This window comes from Gymnoscopelus braueri (assembly GCF_963280865.1).
Source record: "Gymnoscopelus braueri genome assembly, chromosome: 1".
In the NCBI taxonomy this organism is placed as follows: Eukaryota; Metazoa; Chordata; class Actinopteri; order Myctophiformes; family Myctophidae; genus Gymnoscopelus; species Gymnoscopelus braueri.
The window spans coordinates 49,732,717-49,746,502 of NC_137603.1; positions in this window are offsets into that span (position 1 = coordinate 49,732,717).

A 13,786-nucleotide genomic window follows, 5' to 3' on the forward strand; every position below is an offset into this window, starting at 1 on the left:
AACCAATTACTGTATGCTGCAGTATCCCTGTATCAGTTGGAGATTTGAGAGAGCATGAAGAAGAGAGTTGCAATAGCCAAGCATGGAGATAACTGAAGCTTGGATATGGAACTGGGCAGACTACTTTGGGAGGAACGGTCTGATCCTCCGGATGTTCAAACCTACAGGAGAGAATGATGGCTGCAATGTGTGCCTTGAATTAGAGCTTACTGTCCAGTATCTTTCCCAGGTTCTTGGCAGTTTGAGTAGGATTCACCAAGGTGTTGTCGATGGAAATGGAAAGATCCTGCTGGGGGCAAGACTTCCCAGGAAAGAAGATAAGCTCTGTTTAGTCTATGTTGAGCTTATGGTGCAGGGAAGACAGTCACTTTGAGATGTCATCCAAGCATGCAGAAAAGCACTCTTCAACCTGCATGGCAGTAGGAGGGAAGGAGGAAAACACCCATGTGTCATCTTCTGAGTAGCAGTGATAGACGAGAATGTGAAGGTTTGAATCCTGACTGACTGGGATTCAAAATGTTATTCTGTCAGCAATGGAGAGAGAGAAACAACTCATTCAAGAGTTTTAGAAAGGGAGGATACCATACTGTAGTTCTTGACATTGGAGGGGTCAACAGTTAGTTTCTTGAGGAGCGGAGTAACTCTGCCTGACTTGAAGGCAGATGGAATGCAGCCTGTGGGTTGAGTTGATGTTGGTGGAAGATACAGACAGACAGACAGACAGACAGACAGACAGACAGACAGACAGACAGACAGACAGACAGACAGATGGCCGATTGGTTAGGTGTGTACCACATAGATTCTGACGCCTTGACAGCGTGTCCCGGGTTCGAGTCCAAAGCCTAGCACTGGATTTGTTGCATGTCTCTCCCCGGTTTTCTGTCTCTCTTCACTGTACTATCGTAATAAAGTCAGAAGGCCCAGAAACAAATCTTTAAAAAAAAAAGACAGACAGACAATATTCAACTTATTTTCTGTGAAAATAATCGTTTCACCAATCATATACATGTGAAATATATAGTATTGGTCATTATTGGTGGGCATGCTGGCATGAGAGTAGAAATGAGAGATAAGAGTAGGATGATGGTGGAGGGAAGGAGTTAGAAGAAACCATAAGCAGAACCATACGCTGAATCAAACGGAGTGAAGTTCTCATTTATCCAGTGTGCCATAAACCCACTCAGCCGCAACAGATAGGCTCTCACTGCAGAAGTGTTCACAGCCACGAGATCATAATCACATGTGATTATAGAGCCAGAGAGAGTGTGTGTGTGTGTGTGTGTGTGTGTGTGTGTGTGTGTGTGTGTGTGTGTGTGTGTGTGTGTGTGTGTGTGTGTGTGTGTGTGTGTGTGTGTGTGTGTGTGTGTGTGTGTGTGTGTGCGTGTGTGTGTGCATACAGTACATATATGTGCATCATACATGTGCAACTGTGTGTCGTTTAGGTGCCTTTTGTAACAATAGCTGCAAACACCCATTGTAACAAACAGTGAGTGTGCAGTACATTTTTCTTGAGTAAAATCTGAAAATAATTCTGGTAGGATTGCTGATATATATACAGCTGCTCATATTTTTATTCAGACCATCATTGTACCATCACTCACACTGAGTTTAACAGTAGAATACATTCCAGTTCCAAGATCACCCACGTTAAAAGTCACCAGTTAGATAACTAGGTCATGTTTCAAAATATACAATTGTGGCACACACGCACACGCACACACACACACACACACACACACACACACACACACACACACACACACACACACACACACACACACACACACACACACACACTGTGCTTAATGATTGCATTGACATTTTCTATACAACTGCTTCTATCTCATTTATAAATGCTTTACATGTATAAGACGTAGATAGTCTTGACTTTAGATGCGGGCTCACACAAAATACTTAACTAACAACTAACTACCTTAATAAATCATGAGTTTGAGTATAAATAAGTGTTTATTAAACGTGTTAGTTAAGTATTTGTGTGAGCCCAACTAAAGTCAGGACTATCTACCTTATAAAGCATTTATAAATTAGATAGAAGCAGTGATATAGAAATAGATGACAGCCATGTAAACAAACACACCATGTAATTTACAACTAAACGTTGCTCTCAAGAATGTTTTTGAAGATATTTGAAGCGATGCAGCAACCAAAAATGTATTCTATTTGATCCACTACGCTGCCTTGTTTTCCGAGGCGACCATGTCCGCCCAGCGCAACACTTACGGAATACTTTCATTGCCATAAGCAAGGAAATGCTTCGTTTTGTTGTTACTTTTGGGTCAATTTATTTATGTATTTATTAAGTAGTCGTGTAATAAGCGGGATAATGCACGGGTAGCTGGTCATTATGAACAGCTACCCATACATCATCCCTTGCTTAGTAATGTATGAATAATGCTTTACAAATGTGCCTTGTAAACCCATCGCGGAAATCGCATTTCACTTGATTTCAGCGAAGGCTCAGACTGCTGAATGAAAATTGTATTGAATTCCGCGACCGGGTGGTTTACCAGGCTAATACAAATGATGAATTCAAGATGAATTAAGTGTTCACTAATGCTTAATTAAAGGGGTAGTTCACCCCCAAAATAACTTTTTTTCTATTGATTACTCACCCCATGGAGCCTTGAATTCATAGATATTTTTTAGTTTTTGTCACATTCCTAAGCCAATAATTTGATTATAATAAATGTGTCCCCATTGATTCCGGTAGGAGACACAAATGCATTTGTGTCTCCTACCGGAATCAATGGGGACAAATTTATTATAATCAAATAATAAAGGAAGGAATGCGACTACAACAAAAAAATATCCATGAATTCAAGGCTCCATGGGGTGAGTAATCCATAGAAAAAAAGTTATTTTGGGGGTGAACTACCCCTTTAAGGCTTAACTAATGCTAAATTGTGTATTGTTGAAACATTTATAACTGTGTTTAGTAATGCTTAGAAATGTATGAACCATGCTTTACAAATGATTAATTCATGATGAATTAAGTATTTACCAATGCTATAATGCTTAACTAATGCTTAATAATAGTATATAGTTATTATAAAGTGCTACCTGCAATTATAGTCAGATTCTGTACATTGCAACAAGACAGAGATGATCACAACAGAAGAGAGTGAGGCAAACATTACATTTATTGTTGAATTATTAAGTCCGCTTTCAAGCATCTCATGAATATATATTCACAATTAATTGATACCTTGAAACATTAAGGTACTTCACATTCAACAGTAAAATGTTAAGATTTACTGTAGAGTACGGTGGCAGAGGCATTTTTAGACCATAATATATATACAGTATGCTTCCCACAGTACTTGATTATAATTATACTGAAACATTACGACACACATGATCCCTAAAACATGAAGACAGATACGTTTCGACACAGCTGAATGGGTCAGAGAATTGGAAAGCATTATAAGACCATTAAATGTACAGTCCATCTCTCTCGTCTACAGCCAAGCAGAGTTAACAGCCTCAGAGAGTGTCTGTGCTGAAACAAACAGGTGCTGGTCATGGGGCCGGATCCTGAGTCCATGGGCCCCTAGGCCTGAGACTGCCTCAGGGCCTTCCCCTCCCCTCTTAACACACACATGCATGCCGGTGACACAGCCAGAACCACACTCCACACAACTGCCTGACTATTTGCATTCATAGTAAACCATAAACACACAGTAACAAACGAAAAACAAGCTTCACATTCAGTCAAAATCACACGCACTCAATCAGGCGTGGAGTGTTTGGGAATATTTTAGGACGTTTGGCCTGTCTCATTTTTTGTTTTTGTTTGTTTGTACAAAGAATCATAACCAATGCACAATGTGTTGACTTTGTTGTGCGGATACAGATCGTTGTAAGAGCCATTCAGCTGAAATGCAGTTACTGTATTGTAAGTTATCTTACACTGGAAAATCTGCTATAGTGGAAAGTATGGATATGGGAGGGGGTTAGGAGTCCAATTCTTAGGAGGGGCTTAGAGTCTGGCCGAAAATGTCAACATGCTTTAAATAATAAGGAGGAAAAGCAACGTTGCGTAATTATGTAATGTCCATTGGTTGGTTGGTACCGTTGATGTCTCAATGATATCTTCATACAGGCAACACATATTATTTTCAGTCCTGGTGTGACTATCAAAATATTGTACAATCAATGTAGCTTTAACACTCAAACAACACATACACATTAACAAACAAAAGCCAATAAACCTCACTTCTTATCTACTGCAAATTTTCTATAATTCCGGTGCTGAAATGAGAGCCTCTCTCACTGGGCTTATCAGGCACAGACACACAAACACACTCTCACACACTTTGCATCTTGGGAGATGCTAGGCCTCCTCAGCGGCAATCACTGTGATCTACAGCAATCTATTGATCTGACTAGCTTGTCCGATCAATAGGGGAGAGGAGAGAGGGAAACAACATTAGAGGAGAAAATAGGCTATTTAAGGAGACCAGAGCGTTGGTGGGACGGCAGGGGATGAGATGAGAGGACAGGAGAGATGGGGTGAAGGAGGGAAGAAAGGAGGGGAGGGAGAGGAAGATTAGAGCGAGGGCTGAGGGGAGGAGAACAAGGAGGGTAGACACATTTTGTTTGGCCAGTTGTATGGATTCTGCACAGGAGACAAGCTGTGATCAAAAAGAAAATATGTTTTTCCACCAACAGCGAGTGACAACAGGAAAAAAAAGCTATGTATGTCTTCCAGGGTAGGAGGTACTTGTAATGAGAAAGACTGCAGAGAGAGGTAAAAGCCAGGGGTATGAGGCCTGATAAGAGATAGGAGAGGAGCCACTGGCCTGCAATGCATGCTGTGATTCAGTCATCTGTGTTGAAGTGGACATCATGATATACAGTGCACTGCCAAGGAGACATAGACAGTAGCTTGAATACTGATGACAGCAATAAAAATCAAACAAGAAATATGGTCAGAACGCATAGAAAATGTATATCACACAAATTTTACATTGATGGGGTCTTGTTCATAGAGACTGACAGTCCCATAATAAAACTCCATAATAAATGTCATTCCCCAGCAGCCAATAATAATAATAACCCTAACCCTATACTGCATGTGTAGTCAGTCAGTCAGTCAGTCAGTCAGTCAGTCAGTCAGTCAACAACCAGTCAACCACATGACCCGTGGAAGCGTTTTCTCTAAAACTAGAATAAACATTATGGAGAAACAGAAGATGGCAAGAGCTTAGGGAGTAGATGGGTTGAAGCCATGTTTTTACTGTGCATGATGCGGTGTGTGTGGGGAAGCAGAGGGAAGGGCTGTCTCGTTCTCTGTATGCAGGACCAGCAGGTGTTTTCTCATTGCGTCTGTTACGTTGAGAACGAATGACAAAAAACACGAACGCATCTTCTGATCCACCCCAAATTCGAATCACGTATTGCGGGGCATCTAAACAGCGCAGAGCCTAAAGCTATTTCACTTTGAACCATAGGAGGTGCCACTAATGACTACCTTTTACTTTCTGTTGGAGAAAATGTCATTTATCATGAACTCATCAACGCCAATCTTCAATACATATAAAGAGAAATGCCATTCCCCCTGTAGATGCTTTGGGTCTCACCGGCTGTAACACGCTACTTGTGTCAGGGCTCCACACTTTGTATCTTCTCGAAATTGTCTAGTTTGTATTACTTTCACAGACTGACTGATCAGCTGCTTGCAGCGGTTTTGGCTGCCTGCTCTACTTTATTTTTTTATTGTGTCAATTTGGACAGACATGGGTGTCAGGGGGAGTGTGGAATAGGACTCAGTCGCAGACCCAAAGGCAGATCAGATACAAAGGGTTTTATTCAACAAATAACAAACCCCAAACAGGGAAGGCAAAACCAGGTCAAGAAGCAAACAGAAATCTCAAGAATGCTCAAAAATACAGATGGAAGGCTTAAGCCCGCAACAGGTACACTACAGGGAACTACAAACCAACAGAGACACGGGGGAATGAGTCCAGGGGCTGGAGAACATGGCCAGAAGGGGCAGGGGAGCAGGCCATGACAATAGGGGTACTGTCATTTACATTTCTATCCTGATTTGTGTTCCCAGTCTGGCCCTGTACAAACATACTGTAATTTACACAAGTATCCTTGTGATCCTTATGATCAGCATCCTTTATTGTAGCCTTTCACCCCATTGCCCTGTGCCTTTTCTTATACACAATGCCAAGACAATGACATCACATGCACCACACTGACACGATGATGGAGGGAGAGAGAGAGAGGTGTAATTCATGTTGGATAGGTATCAGTAGGCTCTTTGCATGTGAAGAGTCCCAGCTTTTCAGACTCAGCAGCTGATTTGAAACAGAAACACATAATACAGTATGTGTTTCCAGTTCAAATATGCTGCCGAGCCAATCAAACGAAGCTACAGTATGGGGAAATGAACTGGAAGAGTAAATGGGTACCTGGGACTATAGTAATTCACAGGCTATTATTCCAAAATCTACAACAACCGAAGAGGTGAGTCAGAAGTATCATAAAGAATAAATATTTATGAAAATGTAATCTTACTTTCTAGCCCTGATAATAGCTGTATCCTTCCAAGTTCCAACATAATTAAAGCCATGGATCTTGTGCATTCAGTATTACTGTCATGAACCAAATTAAATAACGATGCAACAGGTGAAATAGGCTATGGCCCCTGCCAGAAAATAGTTCCAAACTTGTCTGAAATCTAAACTGACCATACGCTGGAAATCCAGCATAGTGCTAAAACTTTGAATCCTGCAGTAAAATACTGGCTATTACATAGATTTTTCTGGTACATTTCCTGGCATCTTTTGTACAATTAGAAGGCTGTGAAGCCAACTGGTATTGTGGTGGAATGTGGAATTTTGTACAGAAGCAGAGCAGCTGGTTGTTGTTGTTTTTGAGACTGGTCTCTTCAGACTTCTACTGCAATAGTCCTCTCAATAGGCAAGGCATGCAGCTTAGTGACACAGAGGCACACACACACACACACACACATTCAAATACACATACATACACAAACAAACAGACACTCATTTATACACACATAACATATGCATACACATACAGTATATACACGTATCCTCATTCCCATATGTCATGCACATACAGTATACAGACAGACAGACAGAAAGACAGGAATATACACATGCATACTCACATAGACACACAAAACACCCCAGTTGCCAGCCATCATCTGTTGTTCCAATTTAAAAAATGAGAATAATTCAAACAGATTCATAATTAATGGATCTGTCCAAAACAAAGAGGCATCACACTACTGGGATCAGATCAAACTGCTGCGATGTGATGCACTGTACAAAATATGTTCCATTAAGTAGTGGATGTCAGTTTTGATTTATTCCTCTCTTGGTAGCTATTGTCTATGCGGAAATGGGTCTTTAGCTTCACTATCAAAGTCAAACACCACAAAACAACAGCATGCATATATCCAGTTTATTGACAACATAACACTCTCCCGTGCATTTTGTATTCCAGATAAAATTGACAACATATCACAGCCTCCAGTACATGTTTCAGTTCAAATTGACAATATAACAGGGCCTCCAGTTCATATTGACAACATGATGAAGGCTCCAGTATAATCCAGTTCTACAGTACTTGGTAAAGAACTATAAAATCTATCAAAAGGTAATGTTATAAAATACATCTTGAACACAATGTTGTTGTACGAAGTCATATAGATTAAATTTGTATTTATTTTTACTTAACCTTTATTTAACCAGGCAGACCAAGAACACCTTCTTATTTGCAACTGTGGACTGGCAAAAGGCAAGGCCTCTTGAAGGAGAGGGAGATGGGGGTAGGGAATACTCCCTAGTTCTCAGACGGGCCCTATTGTGGGGAAACAGACGAGCTGGCAAGAAGTGCAATCTGTCACATGTTTGGTATTTTCTGGACTGGAGAAGGGCGGAGTATCTGCGGCGAAGTAGGGAGGTGGGTTGGTGTTGCGTGTGTTGCAGGTGGATTCCATCATGGCCATTCAAATGGTCACTTTTCATTACATTGAAGAGCAGTATGATGCGGTCAACTCAACGGCATTTGGTGTAAGAGATGGGACGGGTACACTGGAGGGAAAAGGGGGAGGGACATTTTGGCTCTGCGTGTTTTAGAGGCCCCACAATATGGAACCCAAATTTGGGGAAGATCATTCTAAACCCTGAAAGTTCTGAGTTTGTATCCAACAAAACATTTTGGCAAACGTTTGTCAAATGGGGATTATGAGGTCCACCTGCAACATTTTTAAGTCAATCATACAGTAGCCAATCAGAATGGAATATGAAAAATCTGAATGATACGTTTTCATCACACGGACGGACTGACACATGGACAGGGGCCAAAACATAACCTCCGTCCATGGCAGATATAATAACAAGTGCAGTTAATATGCCTGCACAGACTGCTGCTAGCAGTCCTCTGCTAGCAGCAGTTATTTGTGGTGTATCCGTCTGACCTGTCCACGACAATGTTGTCTGTAAAATGGGGTTGGTATGCTGAGCATGCCTTGAGTACATTGGACTATGAAAAGTAAAATCTGCAGACAGTCCGCTGGGCTCTCCTATGTGTCTGCAGCAAATACGTAGCTACTACAGCAAATTGCAACGATGGTTCAATGATGGCCGGCGATGAGCCAAGTCGAACCTGGCAGTATGTGTAATCATCTATGTAATTGTCCAATCAGTAAGCCTTTTATGAAGGAGAAACCAATGGATGTCATGCATACAATATTCTCTGCAAGTCACGGCACACAATAGTCTTGTTGGTTACAAACTCAGGAAGTTCAAGGTTTAGAAGTACATTTAATGCAAAGACACAATACCCTTCCAACTTCCCCAAATGTAACTATAAAGTTTGACTTGAATCCCCACCACTTTCACATTGCACTCCAGCTATTTTTGATATGCATTTAAATGTTTAAAATAGTCTAAAACAAACATCTCTGACATGTTTCCCCAATTATAAGAGTGAAAAAGAAACTACAATGGGGCTGAAAGTCTGCTCATAGAAGGCATTGAACTATTCCATATGAATCTTTAGTAATTAGCTCCCTTTCTGAGACAAGGGGATCGGGGAGATTCTCATTACGACAACAGAAAGAGTATGACTACATTTAAATCACACATGCCCACGCATCTACTGTAAAAAGCCCCAAAACAAAGTCAGCTGCTTTATGGAGCATTCAGTGTGTTTCAATTCGTTCTACAACGTTAGGTACTTAGTAATTACTAACCATCTAAATACCCACACCACCTCATCTTGACCGTTGCTAGAATTTGAGGGCATTAACCTTAATTTTATGTTTTCTTTTTGTCAAAAATAAGGGCATAGGATAAGGTCCACCATATAACATTTATTTCAGATTGGATGATGCAATTATGTTGCATCATCAAGGATTACCAGCAGTACACCTTTTAACATTTCATGTTTAGAATGGTGCAGAGAAATTAATTGTGTGTGTGTGAGTGTGTGTGTGTGTGCGTGCATGCATACGTGTGTGTGTGTGTGCGTCACACTCTCTCCTTGCGGAATACTGACCTTCCAAGTTGTTTATGTCGGATGTTGGACACACCTGTACCACCACACATATGCCCTATCTCCTTCTTGTCCCTGGAGTCCTCTATCGCTGTCTAATGGGGGGAGCGGTGTGTGTGTGAGTGTGTTTGCGTGCGTGCGTGCGTGCGTGCGTGCGTGCGTGCGTGCGTGTGTGCGCCAGAGGCAAGCCATTCGGCATTCCCACTGGAATCATTGATTGTCCTCACACAGGAGGGAAGGTCTTTGGAAGGAGATCTTCTATAGAGAATAGAATAGAATAGAATAGAGTTGGGAGGTGTTTTGTGTGTGTGTGTGTGTGTGTGTGTGTGTGTGTGGGTGTGAGAGAGAGAGAGAGAGAGAGAGAGAACAGGGAGGTGCAGAGACATACAAGGTAGAGGAGAAAGAGATATAGAGGAGGTGGTGAGAGAGAAGCATAGACAGGGATAAACAGAATGGAGTATGCTTCCATTCTTCTGAACACACACACACACACACACACACACACACACTTTTGTGTGTGTGTGTGTGTGTGTGTGTGTGTGTGTGTGTGTGTGTGTGTGTGTGTGTGTGTGTGTGTGTGTGTGTGTGTGTGTGTGTGCGCGCGTGTGTTTTTCTGTTTACATTTCTGACTAATAAAGTATTCAATCAATCAAAAGTGTAGAGTAGTCTATATGGTATGACAACTATAATGCCACTCACCTACTTGGTACTATATGCAACTGTTCATTTGCGTATGTGCATACTATGTCCAGATAATTACATAACTTCCATCCATCTTCAACTGCTTATCCGAAGTCGATCACAGAGGCAACAGTTCCAGCAGGCGACTTCCTTTTCCCGAGCAACATATAATATATGTTGCTCTGGAAAAGGACGTCGCCTTCCTGGAACCCCCAGGATGAAGTGGTTATATTATAACCACTTCATCCTGGGGGATCCCAAGGTGTTCCAACGCCAGTGTGGAGATATAACCCACCCCCCCCCCCATCTGGTCCTTGGTCTGCCCCTGGGCCTCCTCCATTACATAACTTACATTCAAATATATAATTTGTGACCAACCAGGATACTTCAGCTTATTGTCTGTACATATACAGTAGGCTAAGATCAGTACCACATGCCAACGTTAAATTACCTGTATGACTCCTAGTAGAAAAACTAGTCTCTACTAGTCGATGGCTTTAAGCAACACCTGAAAATGGAGATACAGAATGAATAAAAGATGGAGGGAAATATCTTCAAGATTTATGAAGACGGCTTGTCCTCCACATACAGCAGAGTACAGAGAGAGAGAGAGAGAGAGAGAGAGAGAGAGAGAGAGAGAGAGAGAGAGAGAGAGAGAGAGAGAGAGAGAGAGAGAGAGAGAGAGAGAGGGGGGGCAGAATGCCTATGTGTATGTTCTTACCTGATCTAGAATCAGCATTTATTTATTTGGAGGGAGGAAGGGGGTGTTCTCTCTTTTTTGTTTTGTTTCACATTCTCTGCAATGTTGTCCCCTATCTCTCATCCTATCAATGTCCCGCTCGCTATTTTTCATCCCCCTTCTTTCTGAAATACTATATATTTCTGTCTCTGTCTCTCTCCTTCCGTCTCCCTCTTTTTTTTACCTCTCTCTCTCTCTCTCTCTCCTATTCACTGTCTTCTTCTACCTCTCTACACAGTCTAATTTTTTCACTCACTCACTCACTCACTCACTGTGTATCTCTGCCTTACAGTTTCCTTTTCTTATTCTGGTTATCCCTCCCCTCCTGTTTGCAGTCCCTCTCTGTCTTTTTTCATCACCATCTCTTCCTGTCTCTCCTCCATAACTCGTCTCTCTCTCCTTTTCCTGTTATTTCCCTCTCTTTCTGCAGTCTCTTTTTGTGTTTCCTTCTAACTTCCTCTGTCTGTCTGTCTGTCTCTCTCTCTCATTATTTCCGTCACCAAACTCTTTCTCTCAATCTCCTTCCCTTGTCCCTTTCAGTCTCTCTCTCTCTCTCTCTCTCTCTCTCTCTCTCTCTCTGTCTGTCTCTCGCTCTGCAGTCTTTTCTCTGAGGTCACCACAGGCGTGTTCACAGTTCACTTACATCACGTATTTGGATGTGGTGGATACATTCTGCCATCTACTGGTAAGAATGAACAGCAACCTGCTGATGTTCAATCAGTCATCTCTGGAGGCCACTGGTGTTGTCCAATCAAATGTGATAGGGAGCTCACACACTGTAATTTAAACCAGCAGGGAATATTTAAATGTGTATAAAAATGACTCTCACTTAAAGTGGCTGTGGGGACCGTGAGCACAATGATATAAATGGTTTCTTTCTTTCTAAAGGTAATTATGAGGAAGTGATGAGTGCAGTAATCTGCATTTTGTGCACACCCAGGTTAATGCCAGGGTTTATGTAATCAGGCTACATAATGTCTGGAAACAATGAGGGTATGAGATGCATGTTAATGCCAGGTGTGAAGGGGGCCTGGTTGGTTTTCATCCCAATCACGTACAACACTCACTGATTTCACTAATTAAGTTTCATATCTTCTCTGGTTGAAGGCGCGTTAATTAGCTAAATTGGCTAGCTTGTGTTATGCTGTTTGGTTGGAATCAAAAGAAGGTATGAAAAGATCATGTTCTGCTCTGTTACTTCAGCTTTAAATAATTCCTCCATGTAGCCTACTGCATGTACTTTATCTTGTCAAAAATGTGATTGCCCACTTCTGGTCTACCGTACAGTCTTACACAATACTGTATCACATTACACAAAGTGGATGACCTCCCTGACCTCGGCACATGCAATTATACTCGTGTCCATCCACCCACAAGCCAAGACCGACCTTGCATTAATGAACTGTCCAGCCCTAGGGTGATCAGTAGCCTCGCAAGCCAGGCTCTGGTCCACTCTCATTAGTGACCAACACACACTATCTCGAAAACTAATGGTTGGATTACCATGGATGTTTTCTGTGCACATTCATTCTACCAAGGGGAGGGAATCTCTTGATTTGTCACCACACCAAACGCCCTGCAGCGCCACTAACAAGCCAAACTTTCCACTTTGAATCAAGCAAATCTCAGAACAGTTGGTCGTAGAGACACAAAGTTTGTCATGCACAATCACACTCCGACACATCTTCATTGCCGCAAACCCAGAAATGTGTTCATCAGAGGCAGTGGGCCTTGTTAACCACATGAACCCTAACGTCCCTAATCTGGGCATGTCATAATAGGCGAACATGTGAACATGCAGCCATTTTCAGTGAAGAGATTTGGTGTAGAGGGAAAAAAAAAGGAGGGGGCCAAGTACAGACCCCTAGGGCTCCGTTTCCCAAACAGTGGGTCGGGACCCATATGTGGGTCGTGGAACAGTTTCTATGGGTCCTGAATAAATCCCTCTATTTCTTTTTTTTTCCTACATTTTGTTTTTAGTTATTTCAAAAGATTTAAAAACGAATTAAAATGTTTTTTTCAAAATAGATAATAAAAAATCCATTAGAGGGGAAAAAATACTTTTAAGAAGTAGTGAAAATAGCCGATCTACAAGCTCAGCCGCTCTACAAGCTCAAGATCTACAAGCTCAGCCGCAACAAGCTCAGCCGCTCTACAAGCTCAGCTTATAGAATAGAATAGAGTTGGGAGGTGTGTGTGAGAGAGAGAGAGAGAGAGAGAGAGAGAGAGAGAGAGAGAGAGAGAGAGAGAGAGAGAGAGAGAGAGAGAGAGAGAAGGGAGGTGCAGAGACATACAAGGTAGACCCTAGGGGGGTCTGTACAAGCTCAGCTTGTAGAGCGGCAATTTTCACTAGTTTCGGCCCCGGGTCTCGAGCTAAAAAGTTTGGGAACCACTGCCCTAGGGTAACCCGATCAAATAAATAAATAGGCTTTAAGAGGTGTCTCACTGTCTCAAGGGGGAAAACACTGTTAAAGTAGAATATATACCGTAAAGATAGACAATACGGTCCTGGGGGCCAGCAAGGTGGGGCAGCTGTCTTCACCAGGAGGCCGGGTGGTCAACTCTTCCTCACTGCAGAATGGACCAGTGAGGGTTGTGTCATCCATGACACAAGTGATATGGTGGCATGGAAGTGCAGTTGTTGGTGTACAGAGAGAGCATTTCCCCACACTACCGTCTCCTCCAAACTATGTTTTTATTATTTTTAAATGTGTTGCTTCCCCTCAATGGGTTTTGAGGCCTGAGCTGGGTGAGGGTGTGGGGACAGGATTGGAAAGCGTTTTATGTAAAACTATAACCCAATAA